At 45.8% G+C, this 27,699-nt stretch overlaps 1 protein-coding gene across 1 annotated transcript in view; it reads right to left on the bottom strand.

The window, feature by feature from the left end:
- Window positions 1–10,161, bottom strand: part of CNOT6L (CCR4-NOT transcription complex subunit 6 like) — a 64,724-nt gene extending 54,563 nt beyond the window's left edge. The window contains exon 1 of the mRNA XM_054029326.1: window positions 10,040–10,161. The gene's annotated coding sequence lies outside the window, so the exon portion shown is untranslated. The remainder of the gene's footprint in view (window positions 1–10,039) is intronic.
- Between the last annotated feature and the right edge of the window lie 17,538 nt (window positions 10,162–27,699).

Below are 27,699 nucleotides of genomic sequence, written 5' to 3'. Positions count from 1 at the left end.
AGCACACTTGGGCCTCATATAAAAATCCAGGAGCATCATCCATAAAATGGTTCCTCCCACAGGAAAAATTAGCAAACACAAATATGACATGGGAAGATTTCAGCCATATGGAGAACAATGCACGTCAGAAGTGGTCAGGTTTTTGTTCAGGTTTTAAAAATGAGCATTTCCACTTGTTCCCTAGGCTACAGTTAGAGTCCAATATTTTTAGTAACACATGAGATTTCTTTTGCTGAACTGCAGAGATACACAATTAGAAAAATAAATCTTGCTAGATAGTTATCTTCATAAGAGCTCTGACAGTTCAAACAAATTCTATCCACAGTTGGGATGTCAAGGTGCCTACATTCTAAGAGAAATAAACAAAACAAAACAAAATAGCAAAGTTTAAGGTTGCAAAGTCAAGCTCTCAAGTTAGGAAATGCAAGAAGTAAGGTTGCCCATGCAATCTTAATTCTGTCCCCTTATGCATATGCATGATGACAGTCCAGCTACATGCACAGACAGTACTCCTCCCAACCTTGTCAGACCCCTGTCTCATTTTAATGCTTGTCAAGGATGCCAAACAGACAACCCTGAATAAGGTAGTTCTGTGGGTAAGCAGACAAGTTCTGGCTAAGCAAGCTTCCCCACGCTTACGTGTCAGTGCATCTCAACCCTTACTGGGAGGGGTGACCTGCTCTATCAGTAAAAGGATAGGTCAGTGTCCTTGTCATTTCAACCTTTAATTTCCTCTGATAAGAACACCAAAGTTGCCAATTGTGATGGAGCCTGTCTACCACGAACTGAACCCAAACATTTCACATAGCCCATCAGATGACAAGTTTAGAGTGACTACTAAGCAAAGATGGATTTGTGCAGGTGATATACCTGCAAAAGATTATAAACACCACGGCCAATCAGGGGTTTGGTGGCACTGTATAGGATAGATCTCCAATACTGAAAACTCCTTTTATTTTCTTTGGTAACTATCTCTGACCTTTTGTGCCTACCACTTATATTCACTTAAAAATCTATCTTTCTGTAATTAATAAATCTGTTTTACATTTTACCTAAAACAGTGTGTTCTGGTTGAAGTGCTTGGGAAATCTCAGTTCAGTTTACAAAGGCTAGAGCAGGGGTGGCCGACCTGAGCCTGAGAAGGAGCCAGAATTTATCAATGTACATTGCCAAAGAGCCACAGTAATACATCAACAGCCCCCCATCAGTTCCCCGTCTCTCATGCCTCCCGCCCACCGGCAGCCCCGCCGATCAGTCCCTCTCCCTCCCTCCCCGCACCTCCCGAACTGCTGTTGCGTGGTGTGCAGGAGGCTCTGGGGGGAGAGGGGGAGTAGCGAGAGCATGGCACGCTCAGGGGAGGAGGCAGGAAGGGATGGAGTGGGGGCAGGGCCTGTGGCAGAGCCAAGGGTTGAGCAGTGAGCACCCCCCGCACATTGGAAAGTTGGCGCCTGTAGCTCCAGCCCCTGAGTCAAAGCCTATACAAGGAGCCGCATATTAACTTCTGAAGAGCCGCATGTGGCTCCGGAGCCACAGGTTGGCTACCCCTGGGCTAGTGTGTGTCCACTCCACATCGAGGAAGGGGCGACTGAGTAATGAACTTATACTGGTCAGGCTTCTGGGCAAGGCAATATATTCCGGGGGTGCAAAGGTGGGGAGTTGGAAGATTTGCTGATGCCTTTCTCTGTGTAATTCATGAGTAGCTTAGGGAGCATTCACGCAATTTATCTAGGTGTGGGGCTCCACGTGCTGTTGTGCTAAGTGATAACAGCACCTGGAGGGGTTTGCTGCTTGTCACTAGCAAAGCACTGAGATAGACATCCCACGCTGGCGAGTTAAGGGGGCACAGCGGTACCCCAGTTTCAGGTTGTACTCCGGGGATCCCATCACAATCCGTTTTGGAGTAAAACAAATTACTATCACCAGAGTGCAAATGAAACATTTTCTCTAATGTTTCTCCTTCAAAAGAAATGTTTCTTACTACAAAAGACTCCATCTCCAGCTTAGTTTTAGGATTAAAATTCAAAATGATCTGGACAAACTGGAGAAATGGTTTGAAGTAAATAGAATGAAATTCAATAAGAACAAACGTAAAGTACTCCACTTAGGAAGGAATAATCAGTTGCACACATACAAAATGGGAAATGACTGCCCAGGCAGGAGTACTGCGGAAAGGGATCTGGGGGTCATAGTGGATCACACGCTAAATACGAGTCAACAGTGTAACACTGTTGCAAAAAAAGCAAACATCATTCTGGAATGTATTAGCAGGAGCATTGTAAGGAAGACAGGAGAAGTCATTCTTCCGCTCTACTCCGCTCTGATTAGGCCTCAACTGGAATATTGTGTCCAGTTCTGGGCATTACACTTCAGGAAAGATGTGGACAAATTGGAGAAAGTCCAGGGAAGAGCAACAAAAATGATTAAAGGTCTAGAAAACATGACCTATGAGGAAAGATTACTAGGTTTGTTTAGTCTGGAGAAGAGAAGACTGAAAGGGGACACGATAACAGTTTTCAAGTACATAAAAAAGACTGTTACAAGGAGGAGGGAGAAAAATTGTTGTTCTTAACCTCTGAGGACAGGACAAGAAGCAATGGGCTTAAATTGCAGCAAGGGCGGTTTAGGTTGGACATTAGGAAAAACTTCCTAACTGTCAGGGTGGTTAAACACGGGAATAAATTGCCTAGGGAGGTTGTGGAATCTCCATCATTGGTGATTTTAAAGAGCAGGTTAGACAAACACCTGTCAGGAATGGTCTAGATAATACTTAGTCCTGCCTTGAGTGCAGGGGACTGGACTAAATGACCTCTCGAGATCCCTTCCAGTTCTATGAGTCTAGTTCCTGGTACTGCTCAGAGAAAACTGCTTTATTTTTTAAAAACATGTGTGAATTTAATGTTAATGTTGACGTTACTACGGTGCTGGGCTAGGCAAACTTAAGCAAATTTATCTTTGTAAAGATTATGATAGAAAAATTAATAGTTAATGAAAAACTATATGACACAAAGGAAATAAAAACACTGCCAACACCCAAAATAAGCAAAAGTTTTATACCATCTCCCACTTTAGCTGTTAGCACACAACAAAATTCTGCAAACCTAAAATTTACAAGTTTCCATTTACAGTGGAAGGATGCAAACGACAAACTAACCTATCACTTCCTTCAAGTAAAATTTTAGTCTACGCTAAAACTCGAACTTTCAAACAGAAGCTGTAAAACTTCACACTCCCACAACTGCAGAAAAGCTATGCCATCACCAAATGCATCTCTTGTCTAACAACTAGATGAATAATATTTACACTCATAGCTTACCATGGTAGAGCCTCAAGGACAGAGGCACGGTAAACATAGTTGAAGATTCTGAAGATTCTCAAGATACCTATTATCTATTCACATTGTCCTTCAGAGTTTCAGATTAAATTCTGCAAAACTAAACTAAAAGGAAACATTCCCGATAGATGAAAAACAAAAAGAAAACTGCAAAATGGAGATGCAACTATATTGGGGGTCCCCAAGCAAAGAGGACCATTATAAGCCTCACCTGCTACTAGTTGTGAAGAGGACAAAATTATCTCCGTGTAACAGAATTACAAACCACAAGTATCAGAGGAGTAGCCGTGTTAGTCTGGATCTGTAAAAGCAACAAAGAGTCCTGTGGCACCTTATAGACTAATAGACGTATTGGAGCACGAGCTTTCGTGGGTGAATACTCACTTCGTCGGATGCATGTAGTGGAAATTTCCCTAAGCAAAGGTTAGTCTATAAGGTGCCACAGGACTCTTTACAAACCACAGTACACCCTCATTATAATGCCCTTCATAATAATGAACCTTCCGCTATAATGAACCCTCATCCTCGGATCCCACCTCGACCCCACAGCTGAGGCTGGAGGAGTTGTCATCAACCCTACCCCCCCACCACCACCAAGGGGGCTCTTTCACTATAACAAACTCCTGGCTATAATGAACAAATGGCTTGGATCCTGACACGTTTGTTATAGCAAGGGTGTACTGTACACTAGATAGGCATTGCTCAATACAGCTTTGCAAAATTGCCTTGAACACCCAAGCAAAATGTCATTACTTTATTATTGTCTTCAATCATCTTGAAAGATAATGGGCAAGTAGATCTTATGCCTGAGCTGAGCTGAGTTTTGTTAGGATGAATCAGACTCAACATGAAAGTCCAGGTCATGCATATGGTGGAGTCATCTCTATGAGAGCAGTGAAGGGCAATAAGTCATAGAAGTTTCTCCATTTTGATCTATTCTGGATCAATACTACCAAAACCACAGAAGGAAGTAAATAAATTTCTGCTGCACTACACAGAGAAGATTTAAGGGTGACCATTCACAATACCAGGGTTCTTAATGAGTTGTTTGCACTGAATAATTATTAAATTAAATGTATGAAGCATAATATACCATGCAAGGGGAAATGCTAAGCACAGGAAATCAGATCAGGTTGCTGCACTTGTTTTCACCACAAAGTAAGCCACAAATATAAGTGAACCCTTGTGTTTCAGCGTTTAAATTACACAAGGTAAAGTACTGCCGTCATAATCATTTATAACTGTAAAATAATTAAACCAAGACAAACGTTAGCTGAATTTTTATCAGATTCACATTTTACTGTGAACTTAAGAATTTCACCATCAATGCATATTTTAAGGAACAGATCAGAAAAGTGAAACTCACTGTCATAGTATCATCATATGTCCATAGTATGTGGACATATTTCATGCTTACTGAGACTGTCCATTTCCTGACCCTCCAAATTAAAAACGAACTTAAGGAAAAAAAAAAACAAAAAAAAACCCCCTCTGTCACTAGTAGCAACTTCATTATTAAAAACAGTAAAAAATAGGTTCAGTGGCAAAAAAAGTAAAGCTATCTGGTTTTGCATTTATTTCTCTAAAGTGGTGGCAGAGGCTGAAATTAGACTGTTTGCTATCACTTTTATTAAGGCCTTGTCTACACAGGAAAGTTTTCAGTTATGCAGGCATAACCCCCTGCATGGACACACTTGTTCTGGTAAAAGAGTGGCTTTTTTCAATTTAGCTTTATGACGCTTGGGAATAGGTTTAAGATCAACCAAAAATACAATATTATACAGAAATAAGATTGTCTGTACAGGGCAGAGTTATACCAAAATTATTTTTTGCATGTAGACAAGGCCTTTGTCAATTTAACTTTCAAGCTCTCATGCACAAGAACACTGTTTGGAATCATAGCACCCTGCAGCAAATGCTTAGACAGTCAACTCAAATTTTTAAAAACTTTGTGATAGTAGATAAAATATTCTCAGACAAGTAACATTTAAGATAACTGTAACTAAAAGGTTAGATAAAAAGTGGCTCATTTTAATTTATGTTTTACATTGTTATTGTCTTCCTGTTCATGTGGGCCTTATAACCAGCTATGTGGAAAATGTGGTTATAAAGCACAAAAACTGTCAGAGGAACTCAGAAGCAGTGTAGTATCCAAGCTATTTTTAACTTAAAAAAAACCCCACTAACTAAAGTTATATCCCTTTACATAGAAGAGTCTTCACTGAATTAAAAATTTGTGAAAATATTTCTATTCATATTAGGTTTTGCAACATTTTATTTACAAAATCTAAGTTTCTGAAGTCTCGGTCAGTGGTTCTCAACCTTTTTTCATTCGCAGATCCCTAAAAGAATTTGATTGGAGGTACAGACCCCTTTGGCAATCTACTATCTGTATATATAGCTGAATTCTGTTCAGTTTTCAGTCAAAGCCTTTTGCGGACCCCTTCGACATAGTCCGCAGGCGCCCAAAGGTCCATGGACCACAGGTTGAGAAAACACTAATCTAGCTGACAGTGTTCCTCTAGTCATTTAAAGGTGATGCTAATTCCTTCTAGTGGGGTGCTCTGGAGAATCGGATAAATGAGAGAATCTACCTCTCTAATATTAAAGATGTCTGGGATATGTAAAGCCATCTATACATGTTAACTAGCAAAGGCCCATATCCTGCTTATATTTATGTACATGATTAAAACTTCATGCAGACTTCAATGAGAGTACTCACACACGCTAAGTTAAGCACATGCTTAAGCATTTGCAGGATCAGGACTCAAGTATGTATGCCACTACGTTCTAGAAAAACTTGTTTCAACACAACTGTATGTATTTGCTCTCTTCTGACTACGTCTTATCTAGGCCCTCTATATCACATCTTCATACTACAGGTCTCTTCTTCTGTAGCCTCTAGCCTACTGCAATTTTGCCATCCTCAAGTCAATTCAAAATGCTGCTGCCAAAGTCTTCACACTTCATCACTTCACTCATATCATACACTCATTTGTCGGTCCACTAGCTTCCCCCCTCCCTATAGCATCAGATGTGCTCATTATCCTGACCTTAAGGGCCATTCATAGTCGAAACCAGCCCTACTTACCAGAGCCACTATCTTACCTCACCAACCACAAACAACTACGTACAGTAACTCCTCACTTAGTCGTCCCAGTTAACGTTGTTTTATTGTTACATTGCTGATCAATTAGGGAACATGCTTGCAGGAAGAGCAGCCCACTGCAGCTAGCTGGTGGGGGCTTGGAACCAGGGTGGACCGGCAGCCGCCCCCCCCCACCCAATCAGTTCCCCGCTCTCCTAAGTTCCCTGTGCTGCAGCTGCCCAGCAGGCTATCAATTGCTGGGCAGTTCAGCTGTCCCTCCCCCCACTGCCATGTGCTGCTCCTGCCCTCTGCCTTGGAGCTGCTCCCAGAGACTCCTGCTTGCTGTGCTGGGGGGGAAGGCGGGGGCTAATGTCAGGGTGCCCCCCGCTCCTGCACCCCGCTTACCCCTTCTCCATATAGAGCAGGGAGGGGACACTGACGGAAAGACAGAGAGAGCTTGGGGCAGCAGCTGCTGTCTCAACTTCCTGATCCACTTAAAAAGACAATGCACTTACGAATGGGTCAGCTTACTTAAAGGGGCAGTGTGCCTCTCTCTCTCTCTCTCCCACACACAAGGTGTGTGTCCATCTCTGTTTGCTATGCTGTCTCCCCTCCCTCATGTACATGCTGCCTTGTGTGAGAGGCTACATTAACAACAATGTGTTAAGCCTTGAGGGCTCAGCAGAGTGCTAGTTCACCATTCAGCAGCAAGGCATCCCCTGGGAAATATCCCTCCCTCTTCCACCCTCTAATTTCACCACCTCAACCAAACTTCACAATCATCGTAGCTGTGAACAGTATTAAATTGTTTGTTTAAAACGTATACTCTGTGTGTGTGTGTGTGTATATATATATATATATATATCTATATATATATATTCGTTTTTTGTCTGGTGAAAATTTTTTCCCTGGAACCTAACCCCCCCCCCTCCATTTACATTAATTCTTATGGGGAAATTGGATTCGCTTAACATCGTTTCGCTTAAAGTCGCGTTTTTCAGGAACATAACTACAACGTTAAGCGAGGAATTACTGTACTTCCGTGACACTCCCATGCCTGGCACGAATTCCCCCTAAAAATTTGAGAAGTGCCTAATTTCGCCTCCACCAAATCTCTCCTTAAGACTCAATTTTAACCAAGACGTCTGCAGAACAGTGCCTGCAGAAACACTACAAGCTGATGACAGGTAGGCAAGTGGCAAGTTAATCTAAGGCCACGTCTATACATACAGCACTGCAGCTGTACCAATACAGTCGCGCCACTGCGGTGCGTCTGGTGAAGACATTCTATGCCGACAGGAGCTCTCCCTCCCATCGCCATAATAAATCCACTTCCACAAGCAACAGAAGCTATGTCAGCAGGAGGAGTTCTCCCATCAACATAGTGCTGTACACACAAGTGCTTAGGTCAGTGTAACTCAGGGGGGTGGTTTTTTCACACACCTGAGTGACATAAGTTATGCAGACATAGGTTATATCTACACTCCAGCTTAAGTGAAAACATTCCTCCTTTGCCACCTTGTCCTCGCACCTGTTTGTTTCCGCTACCATATTGAGTTGTCATTGACTCAATGGTAAGCTCTATAGAGCAGGACCTGTGTTTTTACCACATATTTCTACAGTGCCTAACCTCTGGCTGCTATTGCAACGTAAGACCATAAGAACGGCAATAGTGGGTCAGACCAAAGGTCCATCTAGCCCAGTATCCTGTCTTCCGACAGCAGCCAATGCCAGGTGCCCAGAAGGAATGAACAGAACAGGTGATCATCAAGTGATCCAGCCTGTCACACATTCCCAGCTTCTGGCAAACAGAGGCTAGGGACACCATCCCTATCCATCCTGGCTAATAGCCACTGATGGACCTATCCTCCAGGAATTTATCTAGTTCTTTTTTGAACCCTGGTATACTCTTGGCCTTCACAACATCCTCTGAAAAGGAGTTCCAGAGGTTGACTATGCATTATGTGAAAAAATACTTTTGTTTGTTTTAAACCTGCTGCCTATTAATTTCACTTGGTGACCCCGAGTTTTCTTGTGTTATGAGAAGGAGTAAACAACACTTCCTTATTTACTTTCTCCACACCAGTCATGATTGGATATGACCTCTATCATATCCCCCCTTAGTCGTCTCTCTTCCAAGCTGAAAAGTTCCAATCTTATTAATCTCTCCTTGTATGGCAGCCGTTACATACCCTTAATAATTTTGTTGCCCTTTTCTGAACCTTCTCCAATTCCAATATACCTTTTATGAGATGGGGCGACCACACCTGCCCTCAGTATTCAAGATGTGGGTGTACCAAGGATTTACATAGAGGCAATATGATATTTTCTGTCTTATTATCTATTCCTTTCTTAATGATTCCCAACTTTCTGTTCACTTTTTTGACTGCCGCCGCACATTGAGTGGATGTTTTCAGAGAACTATCCACAATCACTGCAAGATCTCTTTCTTGAGTGGTAACAGCCAATTTAGACCCCATCATTTTATATGTATAAGCCTCTACCCCGATATAAAGCTACCCGATATAACACGGTAAAGCAGTGCTCAGGGGTGCGGTGGGGCTGCGCACTCCAGTGGATCATAGAATATCAGGGTTGGAAGGGACCTCAGGGTGTCATCTAGTCCAACCCCCTGCTCAAAGCAGGATCAATTCCCAACTAAATCATCCCACCTGGATCAAAGCAAGTTCTATATAACGTGGTTTCACCTATAACATGGGAAGATTTTTTTGGCTCCTGAGGACAGCGTTATATCGGGGTAGGGGTGTACTTGGGATTATGTTTTCCAGTGTTCATTACTTTGCATTTATCACCACAAATACCCAATTTAAAAACAAGATTTTAAAAACTTTCTACACTAAGGAACTAAGAAAACCCATCTTACCGGTTATGATGAAGTCCCCTATGAGGTTTAGTGTCACAAAACAAGCTTGAAGATTAAAATAAGTGTCAGAAGTCTCACTGGAAACAGTTTTACGGAGAACAACTGGCAGGATCGGCTACTAAAAGTGATATTTCTGACTGGACGGACACATGGGACAAAGAGCCCCCAACTAAAGGAAACGCTTTCAGTAGCAAGACCGAGGGTTACACGACAACCTTTCCAGCCCTGGGACGTGATCGCGAAAGTTGCTGAGCACCTGACACTCGGCCCCCAGGGGAGGGCCCTCAGCAGCTTTCAGGACCAAGCCTTGGATGGGGCAGTGGGGGGGGAAGCCAACCTCCACCACCCCATGTCCAGAAACCACAGGCCCCCCAGCAGGAGCGAGCGCTGACTCTCCCCCCCCCGGAGAGCCGCACGGCGCGCGGGAGGAAACCCCACAACTCCGGCGCCTTCCCGGGGCTCGGGCCACGTGTTACACAACCCGCGCAGCGCCGTGGGGACCGGGAGCCGCGGGCTGGGTGGGCGCGATGGCCGCGCGGGGCCGAGGCCTGGCGCCCGGCTCGCGCGCACAGGCCAATGGCCGCGCTGCCCCGCCCCCATGGCGGGAGACCCTTCATTACCGCGGGGGACGGCGAGCCACCCCCCCCCTCGCCGGGGCAGGCCCGGCCCCGCGCCGCCGCCTCAGCGCGCGCCCCGGGCCGGTTAGGCCGCGCTCGCCGCCCCCGGCCCAGCTCACCTGCATGCAGCGCGCCGGGCTGGCGAGGGCGAGGGCGGCGGCGGGGCTGGGCGGCGGCGCGGAGGGCAGCAAAGACATGCGGGCAGCGGCCCGCCGGGGCGCGGGGATCGGCGGGCGGGGGGCCGCAGGCGCCTGCTGCCGGATAAATATTGGGATTATTCCGGGGGGAGGCGGGCGGGAGCGACGGGGCGGGGCTCGGGGCCCTGTCTCCGCCTCCTCCTCGCCGGCCGGGCAGGCCCGGCCTCCCTCCCCGCTCCGCACAGCGCCGCCGGGCCGCGGCCCGGCCCACGGCAGCCCGCTGTGCGCCCCGGGCAGGTTGGGCCTGTGGGGGGCGGGGATGAGAGAGGGGGAGGGTACCCCACCCTGTGTGTGTGTGTGTGTGTGTGCGGGGGGAGGGTACCCCACCCTGTGTGTGTGTGTGTGCGGGGGGAGGGTACCCCACCCTGTGTGTGTGTGTGTGTGTGTGTGTGCGGGGGGAGGGGTACCCCACCCTGTGTGTGTGTGTGTGTGTGCGGGGGGAGGGGTACCCCACCCTGTGTGTGTGTGTGTGTGTGTGCGGGGGGAGGGTACCCCACCCTGTGTGTGTGTGTGTGTGTGTGTGTGTGCGGGGGGAGGGGTACCCCACCGTGTGTGTGTGTGTGTGTGTGCGGGGGGAGGGGTACCCCACCCTGTGTGTGTGTGTGTGTGCGGGGGGAGGGGTACCCCACCCTGTGTGTGTGTGTGTGTGTGCGGGGGGAGGGGTACCCCACCCTGTGTGTGTGTGTGTGTGTGCGGGGGGAGGGGTACCCCACCGTGTGTGTGTGTGTGTGTGTGCGGGGGGAGGGGTACCCCACCCTGTGTGTGTGTGTGTGTGCGGGGGGAGGGGTACCCCACCCTGTGTGTGTGTGTGTGTGTGCGGGGGGAGGGGTACCCCACCCTGTGTGTGTGTGTGTGTGTGTGCGGGGGGAGGGGTACCCCACCCTGTGTGTGTGTGTGTGTGCGGGGGGAGGGGTACCCCACCCTGTGTGTGTGTGTGTGTGTGTGCGGGGGGAGGGGTACCCCACCCTGTGTGTGTGTGTGTGCGGGGGGAGGGGTACCCCACCCTGTGTGTGTGTGTGTGTGTGTGCGGGGGGAGGGGTACCCCACCCTGTGTGTGTGTGTGTGTGTGCGGGGGGAGGGGTACCCCACCCTGTGTGTGTGTGTGTGTGTGTGCGGGGGGAGGGGTACCCCACCCTGTGTGTGTGTGTGTGTGTGTGCGGGGGGAGGGGTACCCCACCCTGTGTGTGTGTGTGTGTGTGCGGGGGGAGGGGTACCCCACCCTGTGTGTGTGTGTGTGTGCGCGCGCGGGGGGAGGGGTACCCCACCCTGTGTGTGTGTGTGTGTGCGCGGGGGGAGGGGTACCGCACCCTCTGTGTGTGTGTGTGTGTGTGTGCGCGGGGGGAGGGGTACCGCACCCTCTGTGTGTGTGTGTGTGTGTGTGTGCGCGGGGGGAGGGGTACCGCACCCTCTGTGTGTGTGCGCGCGCGGGGGGAGGGGTACCACACCCTGTGTGTGTGTGTGCGTGTGCACGTGCGCTTGGGGGAGGGTTTACTATACCATACCGTGTGTGTGTGATGCGGGGAGGGCATACCATACCCTCCCTTGTGCATGTGTGCACTGGGGATCACACCCTGTGCACGTGTTGGGGACAGGGGATACCACACCCTTTATGTGTGTGTGTGTATGTGTGCGCATTCTGGGGATGGGGTACTACCCCGTGTGTGTGTGTGTATGCTGGGGACAGGGTATTGAACCTTGTGTCTGTGATGGGAAGAGGAGGTATCAGCCTGTGTGTGTGTGCTGGGGGGAAGAAGTAGCCCACCCTTTTTGTGTGTGTGCTGGGGGAGTGGGTGTCACACCCTGTGTGTGTGTATGTGCGGAGAGGGTGTATCCTACTATGCATATGCATGCGCGCATGTACTGGGGGGGGCTCCTGGGTTCTGTTCTTATCCCTCCCACAGACTCTCCATGGGAGCAGTGCGTCCTTGCTCTTGCAATTAGTGTGGTCAGTTACCTCTGTGCAAAGCCCTTACTGAGGAAAACAAAAAACACACTGCAAGTCAGCATGCAGTATTTTACACCCAGTTTACACCAGTCACAATGGCAACACACGGCTCATAGCAGTGGCGAATCAGGCCTTGTGTGACAGCAATCTTAAACAAGTCACTTATGATTCTGGACCTCCATTTTTCAATCTGTGAAATGGGGATAATGAGACAACCCGGGACTTGAAATTTAGTCAATTACATATATATTTTATAAAATGTCAGAATCTGCCTCTGCCCTGGAGTTGCAGGGTCAGTTGTGGACTTTGCAATCATGTTTTCCTTTTTTTTTGAAGTGCTATTTTTCTCACCTGGCACTATCTGCAAGGCCTGCACAAACAACTGTGATAGTACAGGCCAAAGCATGGAACAGAGGGAAGTATTGTCCAAATGTACAAACTCAACAGCAATAGGGGAAATTGCTATCCTTTATAATGATCTTAGATGGTTTTTGTAACTATAGCAGGTCAAAATTTTCAGACAGAAGTGTGATATTTAAATTGTGCCCTTTTAATGCTGTAAAGCACTTTGAATAATTACAGCCTCTAAAAGTAGAACTACTGTTATTAAGAAGATTTAAGGCGAATTATTGATGGAGAGGAGAGTGTTCCCCCCCCCCCCCACTTATGGTATATACAGTGCATTGTTATGATGGGACCAAGAGAAGACCAAATAATTAATGTTATAAAAACACAACTTTGATGTTCTCCACCCTACCCCTTGTTAGGACAGACCACAAGTCTGTTGACCTTCAAAGCACATCTTTTTTTCCCAGGCTTTTGACCTAAGGGACGGCAAAAAGCAGCTGGGCCTGGGTGTAAAGAGACACCTATTTAATCCTGCTCTTTTGAAAAACTGTACACACAAGGCCAATTTGTTTAGTTGGAACATGGCCAACCTGTTCTTCATGTGCTGACAGGTTCCCAAGTTTCCAAAAACTGGTGAGGTGTGGACAGCAGCACAGGGAAGGCAGGAGAAAGTCTGTCGCAGAAGGGTTATTAGGGAATGGAGGTGATTGAGGGAGATTTTAAAAGTGTCTAGGAAGGGAGGGAGGAGGGAGGGAGGGTGTTGAAAGACAATGAGGGGGCAGATGTGTTGGCAGAGAGCTCTGGTATACAGAATTATTACTCATCAATATCCACTGAGATTATTTCGGACAAGACTGAATGAATAGAGTCAAGTAGCAGATGGGTATATAAGGGAGTGGAGAGGACAGTTTTGAGGGGGAATGGAAGGAGACAAACCACCTTATTTAAAGAGAATATTAACTAGAATGTATTTCTTTCCATGCTGGATAACACCCCTTTTTCCCCCCAGTACACATCTTTGAAGGTGGTGAAATCCTATCTACATTTTTACTCACTGGCTTCATTGTCAGGGATTCATTTAATATACACAGTTGTTGTTTTTCTCTATAAAAAAGGGCCAAAAGTTCTGTTAAGTGCTCAAATCTTCAGACCCACGTATTCATGTGCTAATTTGGGGATTTAGAAGTGTGAATATGCTAATAGAAATAAAGACTGCAAAAATCATGAGATCACATCAGAATTTTAAAAGTACTATATTTTATTAACTAGTATGTGAAAACTACAAATCCCAAGGTTATGAAGTATTCTGAAAAGTGTGTTCTACTGACCTACATTAAACATTTTCAAGCAAATTGCTTATTCAGAGCAATGCTTATTCAAAGCAATTTTGGGGGTAATCACTAGAGTATGTCAAAATAAAGTTTGCCATGGAGCTTTCAGTGCATACTTAACTATGTAGTCACTAGCATGCTTTTGCTATTACAGGCAGGATGCAAAGGAATATTATAAGTATTGCCCAATACTTTCTATTACAAGCAGCTGAAAATGGGTTATAGCTATGGCAAACTAACTATTCCTGCTGAAATTTTCCTTGCTTGATCTCTTCCTCAAGTTAATTTAAAAAAACAAAATCTGAGCCAAAACAGTTCCGCCTCTTCTCAGATTGGGGTTAGCGAAAAATACATCGTTTTGACAATATTAAAATTGTTTCCAGCCATTTGTTTTTGAAGAACACTAGCCCATCAGGGATTTGGAGCAGGGGGATAGTCTTGGGGTAAGATAGGTGTCATTTGCTGTCTCCATGACTAGCTGTGCAGATTTGGCAGTGTTAATGTCCTTTAAAAAAAAAAATCACAATTTGCATACATTCAATAGAACTTTTTTTACCTTTGTTCTTCAATTGTCTGAATATTCCATCTGCACTGAGCATGCTCCTAAATCCTACTGAGCTTCCTCATCAAAGTACCCTACAGCCTAAGGGAAGTGCACTAAACTGGAAGCCAGGAGACCATGTGCTATAATCTCTTTTCTTCCACTGACTTGTGTTCAGGGCTTAAATTCTCATAGAGTATTTCCTGGAACCCCACTTATACCTCCCCCCACCATACTATAAAAACTCCACCAGGGGTTGAAAATATTTACTGGAGCTCTGCTCCGGACACCTCTGGATGAATTTAAGCCCTGCTTATGTTAATAATTCTGTACGTTTCTCAGGCCTTATTAGAGACCATGGCCTCATGACAACCTCATAAGGTAGAGGGAAGTGATATTTAACCCACTTTTTAAAGAAAAGGTAAATGAGAATCAAAGTTCAGAGCAGTTGCACAAAGACACTTCTGGCAGAGCTGTCTCCAAGAGATCCCAAGTCTTTTATAAGGCAGTCTGTAGTCTTATTTGCTTAGCCATACTGCCTCATAGAATACAGGTGGCAAATCTATGTTCTTGGCTATGCTGTGTACCAGAAGAGGTTACTCCTGCCTATCCTCCTTCAAAAAGCTGTTTGACATACAGATGAGTGCGCATGTAAATTAGCAAATGAGCCACTAGAAAATACTCCCTTCAGGAATAGAATCCAGGATTCCTGATTGCCAGCATTTCATTGCGGTCTGGAAAACAGTCACGTAGGCATAGATCCAAAGGTATTTGGGCTCCCTTACTTCCATTGAAATCAGTGGAAGTTAAGATCCTAAATACCGTTGAGGATCTGGATTGTAACCCATCTACACAGTGTGGGTCGTGTTCCCTTCTAGTGACTGGTCCATAGAGGTTAACAGACTACTACTGTTACTACCAGTTACTACTTTAGCTCAAATAGTGAAGGTCTGTACTACAGATATGAAGATTTCAGGGTCAAACTCAGTTGACACCCCATCCAAGGCGGATATTATAGTTGCATGTGCTGGCTTTTTTTTTTTTCTTTCTTTCTTTTCAGTTCTCTTTTTAAAATATTGCCACCCTCATACTGGAAATTCTATTTTAAAAATTTTTTTAAATAATTAAGATTACAAAGTTTAGTACTAGAAAGACAAAAAATGTCAGCATTAAAGTTACCATTGCAATCTAAATCGGATATGTCTTATGGTACAGTCTTTCATTACATAAGCAGATATTTGTAATTTAAATTAAAATAGGTTTTCTATACCAAAAAAAAATCATACTTTTAGGGTCTAATATCTCAGAACTAGAAACAAATTGCTGTATCCTGGCTGAAAGCAGGGATTCTCACTCTTTTCAGTGATAAAAGTTTCTGTTTCTAGCCCTGTCAAGATGCATGTTATTATACCATGCACCAATCACTGGTCCAGGACCGAATGTTACCTGGCCTGGGCCTCAGCCCAGTGTAATTCTTGAGGGAGGAAAGGGTTTGTTTGTGGCTTCTTTTTTAAGGCGTTTGAGACTGCTTTTAGATTTGGAAGGTTAGTAGTAGTTCCAGGGGAGATGGTTTAATGGGCACAGAGGGCAGGTCAAAATTTTATCACTTGGTTCTGCAGTTTATCACACTATCTCTCACCACCACCTACTGTGATGTGTGTGACTGGAGTAGACACTAGTGTTTAAAAAAAAATCCATATGCTCTGTAGCTGTATTTGACATATGTGAATTTTTTTCTTGTCATCAATTCCTGTGTTTTCTTCATGAGCAAGCTATTATTTTCCCACACATCTTATTCCTTGCTTAGGATAAGGAACCAATAATTGGATTGGATGGATTCATTCCAATTTTCTTACTGCCTCTTTTCATACATGAAATTAGTGTTAAATTAGTCTCATTTAAGATGAAGTTCGGTTCCAGTTCAGAGGTTTGTTATTACAGCTCCTCTTCTTTAATTCCAAAGTACAGCAGCAAGCAATAGACAAGAAAATAAACAAACCTTTAGGACAAACAAGCTCCACCACCTATCATATCATATCTTCACAGGTCACATAGTTCCTGTAATGGCAGGATTCCAACTTACCCTTTGGCTCTTGCGTCATATCACAGAACGTAGATGGCACTCATCGGGACTTAAAATGTTTTGGTCTCTGCTGGAGGTCACAGAATGGAAAGCCACTGAAGAAACAAAGGGATTGCTGTGTTGACCCTGTGAGACCAGGCAGCATCAAGTGTGGTGGGAGAAAAAAATTAAATTGGTGACAATATCAGTCAGCAAGAAATGCGGACGCCACCATAAATTTACCTTCATAATCTTGCTGCGCACGTGAAAACCTGTGAGACCTTACTTACTCTAATCCTGCAATTTATAGCAAATGCATGGACTGCTGCACCAGCATGGAGCCCTTGTTCTCAACAGAAATCCATTCAGGTGCAGAAGCCTGCTTGTGCTCTATCAGTTGCAGGGTTCGATTCCTAAAATGAGGAACCCAGTGGTAAACACACCCAGAACCACTTGAAATAAATCTGGGTGCAGCTGCCACAGGGTGCTTCCACCCAACCCCTAAAGAGTGCAAAGTTAGGATTAGTAACTTGCTCCTGTAAGCAGGGAGGACCCAAGAGTAAAACCGGTTAATAATGAAGGGCCAGAGGTGAGCCATTGGAAGGCTACCTGTAATAGATATAAGCTCTTTGGGGGAGGGACTGTCATTATGTTCTGTGTTTGTACAGCACCTAGCACAATGGGGTCCTGGTCCATGACCAGGGCTCCTAGGCACTATGGTAACACAAATAATAAATAATATCACACTAATAGAAAGCCCCCCCACATATATTAGTATTTGTGACAAGAACATGGCAAGGGCAAGTATCCAAGAAGAACAAAGACATTTCAAAAAGACAAGATGGGATCCCTTTTCTTCAGTGTCAACTAGAGCCACTAAGAAGTGTTTAAAAAATAGTTTGAAGAATCCTTTGCTGTGGAGGAAGATTATTTCCCTGCCACTCTATGCAGAAGTGGGGTGGGAAATCAGAGCGTTTTAATAGAAGGCTACAGAGAGCTGATAGACTGGGTACAGGGCCAGCTCCAGGCACCAGGCAACCAAGCACATGCTTGGGGCGGCACCTGGTAAGGGGCGGCGTGGGGAGCGCGGCGCGGCATTCCGCAGGGAGCGGGGGGGACGGCGCGGGCGCGGCGCTGGGGGGGGGTTCCAGCGGCACTCGGCGGGGGTCAGGGGCGGGCTCCGGCGGCGCGGCGCTCGGCGGGGGGGGCGGCACGGGGCTCGGCGCTTGGGGGGGTTCCGGTGGCGCTCGGCTCAGGGCTCGGCGCTCGGGGGGGGTTCTGGCGGCGCTCGGCGGGGGGGGTGGGCTCCGGCGGCGCTCGGCGGGGGGGGGCGAGCTCCGGCGGCGTGGGGTGCGGCGCTGGGGGGCAGGCGCAGCGCTCGGCGGGGGGCGGCGCTTTTTTTTGCTGCTTGGGGCAGCAAAAAAGTTAGAGCCGGCCCTGACTGGGTAACCCTCCACTTCAGAAACAGAAAGGACCCAGAGTCTCCAACAGAATATTCTCAATCCAGAGAATATTCCACACTCCACTTTCTCAGAATGAACCCTCAAAAGATAGCAATAACATCCTCCAGACACAAGCAGATGCGGGTTCATGGCACATCCTATCAACAATAGTGGATTTATCAATAGACTCCTGAAGGCTTACTCAAGAGGACAGTCAGGCACTCCAATTAAATGATAGAGTGGGTCTTTAAATCCTGCAATGATTAATTTCTAGACACCACTGATCCTCTGTCAATATGTTTGAAATGGAATCAGACTCACTTGAGCCAGGAAACACCAATCTTCTGTAGCTCCAGGAACAGGTTGAAAGGACTATTTGGTTGCTTAAATTGGTTAAACCAATAAGGACTTGGTTTTAAAGAGAAAAAAATAGCATTTACAAAAACTGTCTTAAAATTGGGGATATTGGTTGTAATAGATTGTACAACTGAAGTACTCAGAGCTTCTAAATGAAGACACCAAGGGCCAGAGGTTGTTGATGTAACAACAGATAGAACTTTTGTCATCTTTTAGGATTAGGTTCTAGGAGTCTGACTAGGTGAAAGATATCGTCTTGAGGTAATCAAGTTCCAGACTCATCAGCGGAGGGAGTTTGCATTTAAATGCAGCTAAAGTATGAAGCAGTTAGATTGTATTTGATGCTTGCTGCTTTGAGTTAATGAAACATAAGGATGGTCATACTGGGTCAAACCAATAGTCCATTTAGCCCAGTATCCTGTCTTCCGGCAATGGCCAGTGCCAGATATTCCTAAGGGAATGAACAGAACAGGTAATAATCGAGTGATCCATCCCCTGTTGCCCATTCCTAGCTTTTGGCAATCAGAGGTTTAGGGATGCCCAGAGCATGGGGTTGCCTCCCTGATCGGCTTGGCTCATACCCATTGATGGACCTATCATCCATGAACTTATCTAGTTCTTTTTTGAACCCAGCTATACTTTTGGCTTTTACAACATCCCTTGGCAATGAGTTCCTCAGGTTGACTGTGCATTATGTGAAGAAGTACTTCCTTATATTCATTTTGAACCTGCTGCTTATTAATTTCATTGGGTGATTCCAGGTTCTTGTGTTATGTAAAGGGGTAAATAACACATCACTGTTAATTTTCTCTACAATATTCATGATTTTATAGACCTCTATCCTATCCCTCCATAGTCATTTCTTTTCCAAGATGAACAGTCCCAGTCTTGTTAATCTCTCTTCATATGGAAGTTGTTCCATACCCCTGATCGTTTTTGTTGCCCTTCTCCACACCTTTCCCAATTCTAGTATACCTTTTTTGAGATGAGGCTATTAGAACTGCATTAAATGAAGTGTTCACAGAATCAGACCCTTGGGTATTAGAGACTGAAGTGTTAGTTATCTAAGGGAGTTACAATTATGGGAGAGCTGACAAGTGGTAGGACCTCTACTCCCCCTATTCGAAGTTTCTGGTTGGGGGAAAACAAATCCCCACTCTTTTTATTACCAAGATAGCCTTTCAAATGTAAAAAGATCACCATGCTGGAGTTTTTCCTTTAAAATAAAACACCACAAGCTATAAATGATTATTTTGAGGGGGCAGGGAGAAAGAGTCAGGGCCTTTCACACTGTGGCTCTTACCACCACCATTGTAGTTGCTAGACACTAAGAACTCCTACACGGAGTTCTTCATAGTCAGAGCCAGCATCAACAGCAGCTCAACGGGGGAATGGGTAGGGAACAGCAAAATCTCCATTCCATTCTCATCGTTTTGCTGGGCTCTCTCCTTCAGCAATTCTCCCAGTAGTATCACATAGAGAAATTGACAGTAGCCCTTAGTCCCCGAAGCACTGTTATTTCTCTCTATTGCTTCATGAGAAGATGAAATCCCTTTGTGTCTGAGGGATTAGGGAAAGGGAGAATGACTTCAGTAAACGCCCGTGGGTGTTGAATGCTCCATGGAAACATACTCCCCTTGTGTAACTAGGAGTATACGGATGGGAAGCCCCAAACTATGAAAAACTGAAATCAAAGGCAGATGTGGTTGCACAGATGTAACTAAAGGTATAATTTGGCCTGCAGATCTTTAATTACTGGTGCTGCTGCTACATGAGAAGGAAAGAACCTATTTTAGCTTTCAGAAGGTAGGTCATCTGCAAAACTAGCAGTGACTTATCTTTTTATTTATAAACTCAGCAAATTTGCTATGGGAATTAGTGAGACAATAAATGTAAAACCTCACAATATCATTTTTACAGAGTCATTCCTCAGAGCAGAGTTGCTTTTTAAAGTTGCTGGACAATATGAAAAGGAAAGTTACAAACTGTTCGCTGTGATCAGAGCCAATCCTTGTCAGGGAAGGCTGATTAAAGTTTCCAGGCCATGTTAAATGAAAGGAGAATGGAGAGGGAATACTTGGATAGTTAGTTTACTTCAGTAGCAACATGTGGCGAAGTTCTGTGATTGTTTGGGTAGATGCCAATATTGTAAAGGGTATTTAGATTCCTAACTTTCATTGAAGCCTTCCTCTTCTTAATCCCATTTCTCTCCTATTCTCTTCCTATTTCCTTCCTCTTTACAATTTTCATTTGTTCTGGGTTTTCAAGTGGGTCCTTCCTTAATCTTAACTTTTGAATGGTGCTTTGTTTGCACATCATTAATTTGAGTTTGGGGCCACAGCTCCATTCCCAAGATGTTCTGTAGAAGTGAGATTCCTCTTGTAGCAAGCAACTTCTGGAATGCAGCTATCAGCATTTTTAAAAGTGCCAACGATACCAGACTGTTTTGTACCTATCCCATTTTAAGCACAGAGAGCAGATGGTTTGCTAAGACTAAGGCTGCTGAAATTAAAGCTTTAGTTAATATATAGCATGTGAAACTTCTCCTGTTCCAATTGGGCACCCAGAAACTGAGGGTTTGAGGTGCAATTATCCATAGTTCCTTAATTTTCACATGCTTTCTCATTCATTGTAGCGTAACACCATCACAAAATACTTTTTTGTGTTGTGTTTGCTCCCTGGGTTTCCTTTTGGTTGCAATGAAAACTAGATTACTTCTGTAATTATAAAATCTCTTATGCTATTCAAAATTACCTAAAATGTCAACTATATCTTTTTGTCAATTCTTGCAATGGTTTATGGAGCTTAATCCTCAGTATGAGGTTTCTGAGGGGAAGTAGGGAGAGGTTGCATTCTAAACAGAATTTGATTTGTGAGGAACATCGCTTATTAAACCCCTAGTTCTACATGTGCTTAACTTTACTAATGTAATACCATTGAAATCAATAGGACTACTTGTGGTAGTAAAGCTAAGCATGTAAATGTCTGCCGTATCCAGGCCTAGGTCTAGTGGTTAAAATGCAGGACTGTGATTCAGGCAATCCGGTTTCCATACCGAGCTCTGCCACAGACTGAGGTGCTTTGGGTAAGTCGCATGTAGCCAACTGTCTGATGTTCACTAATTGTGTACCCCTCAGTTTCTGGGTGCCCAACTGGAGACACTTAGGGCCTAACTTTTAGAAGTACAGTGCATTCATAACTCCAGCTGACATCAGTGGGGTCCTCTAAAAAGTCAGGCACAAGATATCTCAAGTTGGTTACCCCAAAACTGAAGAACACACAATTCGTGAACACACCTTGAAAGTTTAACCTTGACTGTTCTCCCGCTCAGTGTCCCCATATGTAAAACGTGTCTAATTATACATCCTTTTGTCCCAGGGGACTTGTGAGGCTAAATTAAAGTTTGTAATGTTCTTTGACTCCTTGGATAGGATATTTTTCAAGCTGTGAGTGTGTGGCAAATATTCAAATTGAGGGACAAACGAAAGTTATTAGTGCTGGAAAGTTAAAATCCCTTCCCGTGGTGTAGATAACCTTTTCTGTAATCTCAGTTTCATGATTCTTTATTTTCAACAATTCAAGTCAGGGGATGCCATATTGGTGTTGAACTTGTATGTCTCTCACAATGAGATACAGTTGAGAGTTATGGCAAGAAGCTACTATATAAGTGCTGTTATTGAAATGTTTTAAATAGTGAATGTAGTCCTTCTCAACAACTGACATGACACAGAAAGAAATGAAAAGAGTATGTTTTAAAACAAGTTACACATTGTATGGAAAAATAGATAACATCTTTTGTGAGACTCAAAAATAACTTGTTCTTCATGGACTGTATCAACCTTCACAGTAAAGAATTAAAGCAAACATGTTTTTTCAAAATATTTTTGTCAGTTTGACACAATGTATAAAAAAAAACCCATAAATTTTTAACTCATTTTTAAAAACATGGATGGATGTTCCTATCAGTTGTTGTTGTTTTTTTTATTTAAAAAGAGCTATATAAAACTGTAATATAACTTTCTTAAAACATCCATTTATTTACTCAGTGATATGTAACTAAATTCTACATAAACCCAAATAAACACAAGGAACGGATACCAAACAAAGAAACCGTTTCTTTTTAATTTTCTGATCTTTTTTCTATCCCATAGGGCAGCTAACATTATTGTACTTAAATGAGGAGCTAACTGTGTTCCTACAAATGATAGACTACTAATCTCTACCTCAATACTGGGAAAATAATGAGGGAAATCATTAGAAACAGAGTTATTCATGCTGAGATGAGTAAAGCATCAGAGGAACCAACCAGGAAAGTGCTTATAAGAGTAAATCACACAGCTAACTTTTTAGAATTCTTTGGAAGTACCATGATTTATACATAGGATTTTTTAAAGCTTTTAAGAAGCTACTCCGGAACACGGATAACCATCGTGTGAGTGTAAGAACTGTCACGGAGTAAGAACTATAGTCGATCAAAGAATTGAAGAAATGTTATAGAAATAGCATCTTTCAATTTTTTGTCAAATTTTTGAAAAATTTCAACCTGCTCTAATAATATCAGAGGCCGTTAAAAGTCCCATTGGTGATGCTGCCCGGCTAAGGCAGGCTAGTCCCTACCTGTTCTCATACCGCGGTGCGCCCCGGAAGCAGCCAGCAGCAGGTCCGGCTCCTAGGCAGGGGAGCCATAGGGCTCCGCGTACTGCCCCTGCCCCTGCCTCCCTGCCAATGGGAGTTAGGGGAGGTGGTGCCTGCGGGCGAAAGCCACTCAGAGCTGCTTGCGTGCCTCCGCCTAGGAGCCGGACCTGCTGCTGGCTGCTTCCGGGACACAGCACAGTCCACGGTGCCAGGACAGGCAGGAAGCCTGCCTTAGCAGCCCTGCTGTGCCACTGACCGGGAGTCACCCGAGGTAACCCCGTGCCCCAATCCCCTGCCCCAGCCCTGAGCCTCCCCCCCAAACCCAGAGTCCCTTCCTGCACTCCAAGCCCCTCATCCCTGGCCCCACCCCAGAGCCTGCACCCCCAGCACAGAGCCTTGACCCCCTCCCACACCCCAACCCTCTTCCCCAGCCCTGAGCCCCCCCAAATCCAGAGCCCCCTCCTCCTTCCCAAACCCCTCATCCCCGGTCCCACCCCGCAGCCTTCACCCCTGCACTGCAACCCTCTGCCCCAGCCCTGAGCCCCTCCCACACCGCAAACCCCTCATCCCCAGCTCTGTTGGGTCGTGAACATCAACAATTTTCTTCAACTGGGTCACCAGAACAAATTTTGAAAACCACTGGGGTAGGGGATTCAGCACATATATACATGGCTGATTCTCAGTATTGAAAGAATAGTGGGATGCCTCAGTATTAGATGTTGTGTAATATATTTATGCTGCTCAAGTCCATCCAACATGCTGTTGCTAAAACTATCTTCCTTACCTGTTGCTCTGATTGTATCACTCTCCATCTGATTATTTAAATCTCATGGTCTTGATAGTAAATTCCTCATGGTGTTTAAAAAAGAAACACTTATGCGCATTAGGACCAGTACTAATCAATCACATCTTATTTTTACGGACAACTCAGGAAGGATCATCTGCAAAACAGTAGGACGTTAGCAAATTATAGCTTGAAGACTTCCGTTAGATAGCCTGTCACACAGCATGGAACATTAGTTACAAAAGCAAATTGGGGCTATAGACTTTATTTAAAAAACCCTTTTAGGTGATGAAAAAATTCCTAAATTATAATCAATGGGGTTCTTCCTGAGTGACTTTGCAATGTTAATGTTGTCTTTTCCTCATGTCTTTCTATTAGACATAAATTTTGTGTGGCACCCATCACAGTCAGATTAAACACTTGTGTTGTCTTTTGTTGTGTATTTTGTTGGGTTTTCTTTGCTTTGTGTGTGTATGTGTGTGGGGGTTTTTTGTTTGTTTTGTTTTTTTAATAGAACATCTCCAGAAATTTAAAGCGTTCTAACAGAAAAAGTGATTATGTATACTAAGATGGGACTCTAGATTTTTCTTTCACTGTCTGCAATATCAAACATGCTGAATTTATACACAAAAAGATTACTTTCTAACCTCTGGTCCTGCAAACTCAACCTGGGCCAGTGGTGCTGGAACATTTTTAATAGTGGGGGTGCTGAAAGCCAGCCCCCTTATCCCTGTCCCCTGCCCCGAGGCTGGGAGCAGAGCTGTCTCTCCAGGAGGGGGGGACCAGGACAGAGGTAAGGGGGCTGAGGCCACAGCTGGGGGCGGGCGTGGGGCCATGAGCGGAGCCCCAGGCAGGGGCCGCCATCCAGGCCCCAGGAGTAGAGTCCCAGATGTGGGGCCAGTGGGCCCTGGGAGCGGAGGCCTGGGAGCAGGGGTGGGGCCGCCACAGGGCCAGCAGCTGGGACCCAAACCCCAGCTGAGGTGAGGGGATGGGGAGCGGAGTGTGAGTGGAGGGCTGGGAGCAGGGCATAGGTGTGGGAAGAATCCCCAGGTTTTATGCTCGGAGCCAGTGGCCCCGCATAAAACCTGAGGGTGCTGCAGCAGCCCCCGCATCCCTACTTCCCGCACCTATGACCTGGGCTCTAAAAGTCAGGCTGGGTTCTTTACTTTGCAAGCATTATCATTTGTAATAAAAGTTTTGCAGGCCAAACTATGCCATTAGTGACACCTGTTCAGTCCCACTTCCTTTAATGATTGGAACCCAGTAAAGAGTTCTATTGATGATGTGCAAGAAAAAACAGAAATCAAGTCATTCTCTTTTAGCTGTGTTGGCTCGACAGAGCTAAGGAGCAAAAGGTAATAACCACTGAGGCCCTGTTTCTGCAAACGTGTCAGAACAAGAGTAACTTTACACAGAGCAGCAGGCTTTGCAGGATCATTATAAACTATTTTTATCACGGAAGTCAGCAGATGTGACTGAATGCACACAAGGAATGCACACAGTGAGTAAGAGGAAGCCACTTGTACAAGTTTTTTTTTTCCCAAGGCAGACCTGTACTTTAAGATGAGAAACTGTTGACAGTTTAATAGACAACCAGTTATTTTAATGTAATGAAAATATCCCCTCTTAAAAGTAAATAGAAATGAGCCCGGCTCCATTTCGAGCATCCTCATCTAATTTTGTCATATTCCTCATTTTGCATTCAGTCATTTATTTGTGATTTAACTGGTAAGGAGCCACATGAAGGGCCCATAGTTGAAGACCACGCTCAAGAGCAGGCCATCATAATATATTTAAAGAATCATGCAAATCACAGCAAAAATAAGGATCGTTAAAAACATATTCCCAAGGAATTTATTGAATGTTTAAGGCCAGTGACTCTGCTTCACATACTGTAAATTGCTGGGTTGCACAGTATAAATACAAATCTCACTGGAAAGTCTGAGAGGTACTCTTACGTTATGAGTGACTAATGATATTTACGCATGAGTTTCCATTAGTATAAAAGAAATCATTTAAAAAGTGCAAACTGAGACCCTAACTCTGACCTCCACGCACGCAGAGCTAATTGAAGGATTGGGGCCTAGTATGCTCATCATTTGTGTAGTTTTCATTTTAAAAACAAACTACTACTATTAGCCAGAGCAGGGGACAAGGGATTCTACTCTACTGTGAAGAATTAGGCTGTATCTGTAATACAAAATAGTCCACTAGAAAAGCAATTTTAAACGTAACCTTTAAAATGGTTTCAGCCAACACAGCTATACCAAGGGGGTACATAGAACATAATTGCCCCATTTGTGTTATACCTTTTATTGTGTTTAAGCAGCAAGGTACAGCTCAGGACCAGAGCACATCTCCTTAATGTGGCTATTATTTATATTAAAATAGTATCAAGATGTCCCAAGCAGGGACATAGCATGGTTCTGTCCTTACAAGCAAGAACAGTGTCAGATCAGCTATGATGGAAAAGCGGTGAAGCCTGAGATTCTACTTGGGGTCTACTCATCCCCACTTCTCATGGCTGGGTTTCTCTATCTAGATAATTACCTGAGCCCCGCTCTAGCCCTGCCCCGCCCACCCACTCCCTCCCACTTCCCACCCCCTGATTGCCCCCCTCAGAACCTCCAACCCCCCCTGCTCCTTGTCCCCTGACTGCCCCCTCCTGGGACCCCTGCCACTAACTGCCCCATAGGACCCCACCCCCTATCTAAGCCTCCCTGCTTCTTGTCCCCTGACTGCCCCCTCCTGAGAACCCCCCACCCTAACTGCCCCCCTAGGACCCTACCTGTCCCCTGACTGCCCCAACTCTTATCCACACCCCCGCCCCCAGACAGACCCCCGGGACTCCCATGCCCTATCCAATTGCTCCCCGCCCCCTGACAGGACCCCCAGAATTCCCGACCCATCCAACCTCCCCCCCTCCCCCCGTCCCCTGACCAGGGCCGGATTTAATAAATGCCCAGGAATCAGGCTGCGCTGTGGCCGGAGCTCTGGCCAGGGTCGCGGGGCTTGGGGCCAGGCCGGAGATGCTCAGCCGGGGCCGGGCCGGAGCCGCTGGGGCCGGGGCTGCTGGGGCCGGACTGGGGGCCTGTGCCGAGCCAGGCCGGAGCTGCTGGGGCCAGCCAGGATCGGAGGGAGCCGCACCACGCCTCCCTGGAGCCCTCCTTCTCAGGTCCCCCCACAGCTTACCTGCTGCTGCCCGCCTGCCCCTGCTTCTTTTCAGGCTTCCCATGAACATCTGATTCGCGGGAAGCGGGGCGGGGGAGGAGCAGGGGAGGCGGAGCGTTCAGGGGAGTGGAGGAGGGGGAAAACAGCTGCTTGGGCGGACGGCGTGCTAAGGCTGCAGGGGATGGGGGGAGCCGGGAAGGGGCTTTGGCTGCCGAGCGGTGCTTGGCCGCCGCTTTTCGATCTATAAATAGCTGACCGGGGGAAATCCCGGACATTTTTAGATTTTTAGAAATCCCTCTCAGACGGCTATTTATAGATCGAAAAGCTGGACATGTCTGGGGAAATCCGGATGTATGGTAGCCCTATTATAAATAAATAAATGGAGATATCCCATCTCCTAGAACTGGAAGGGACCTTGAAAGGTCATTGAGTCCAGCCCCCTGCCTTCACTAGCAGGACCAAGTACTGATTTTTGCCCCAGATCCCTAAGTGGCCCCCCTCAAGGATTGAACTCACAACCCTGGGTTTAGCAGGCCAATGCTCAAACCACTGAGCTATCCCTTCCCCCATTGTCCACATACAGGACTTCCGGGGCCTAACCCTTGATTTCCAGGGTCCCAATCCAGTACTGTAACCACAGGACCAGCCCTTCTCTCCAAAGCAGACACTTGTGCAATCCCAATGTTTTTATCAATCAGAAAAACAACACAATCCCAATGTGACGTGAGGGAGGCCTGGGGGCCAAGGCTACTACTCTCTCCATGACCCTGCTGGGCCGGGGCAGGCCATCTCTCTGGCCTTGCTCTGGAGCCGGCAGACCTGGCACCCACAGCTGCACGCCCGGCCCGGCCCTTGCACAAGCATGAGCAAGAGACTGGGGGGAGGTGCACAGGTCACCAGGCACAGGAGGTTACAGGGGTGCAGGAGCAATGTGTATAATGGGGGTGCTGAGCACCATTGAACCAA

Source organism: Malaclemys terrapin, chromosome 5 (genome assembly GCF_027887155.1).
Source record: "Malaclemys terrapin pileata isolate rMalTer1 chromosome 5, rMalTer1.hap1, whole genome shotgun sequence".
Lineage (NCBI taxonomy): Eukaryota > Metazoa > Chordata > Testudines > Emydidae > Malaclemys > Malaclemys terrapin.
The sequence above is the reverse complement of the archived record's forward strand: the minus strand, read 5'-3'. Positions and strand labels throughout refer to the sequence as shown.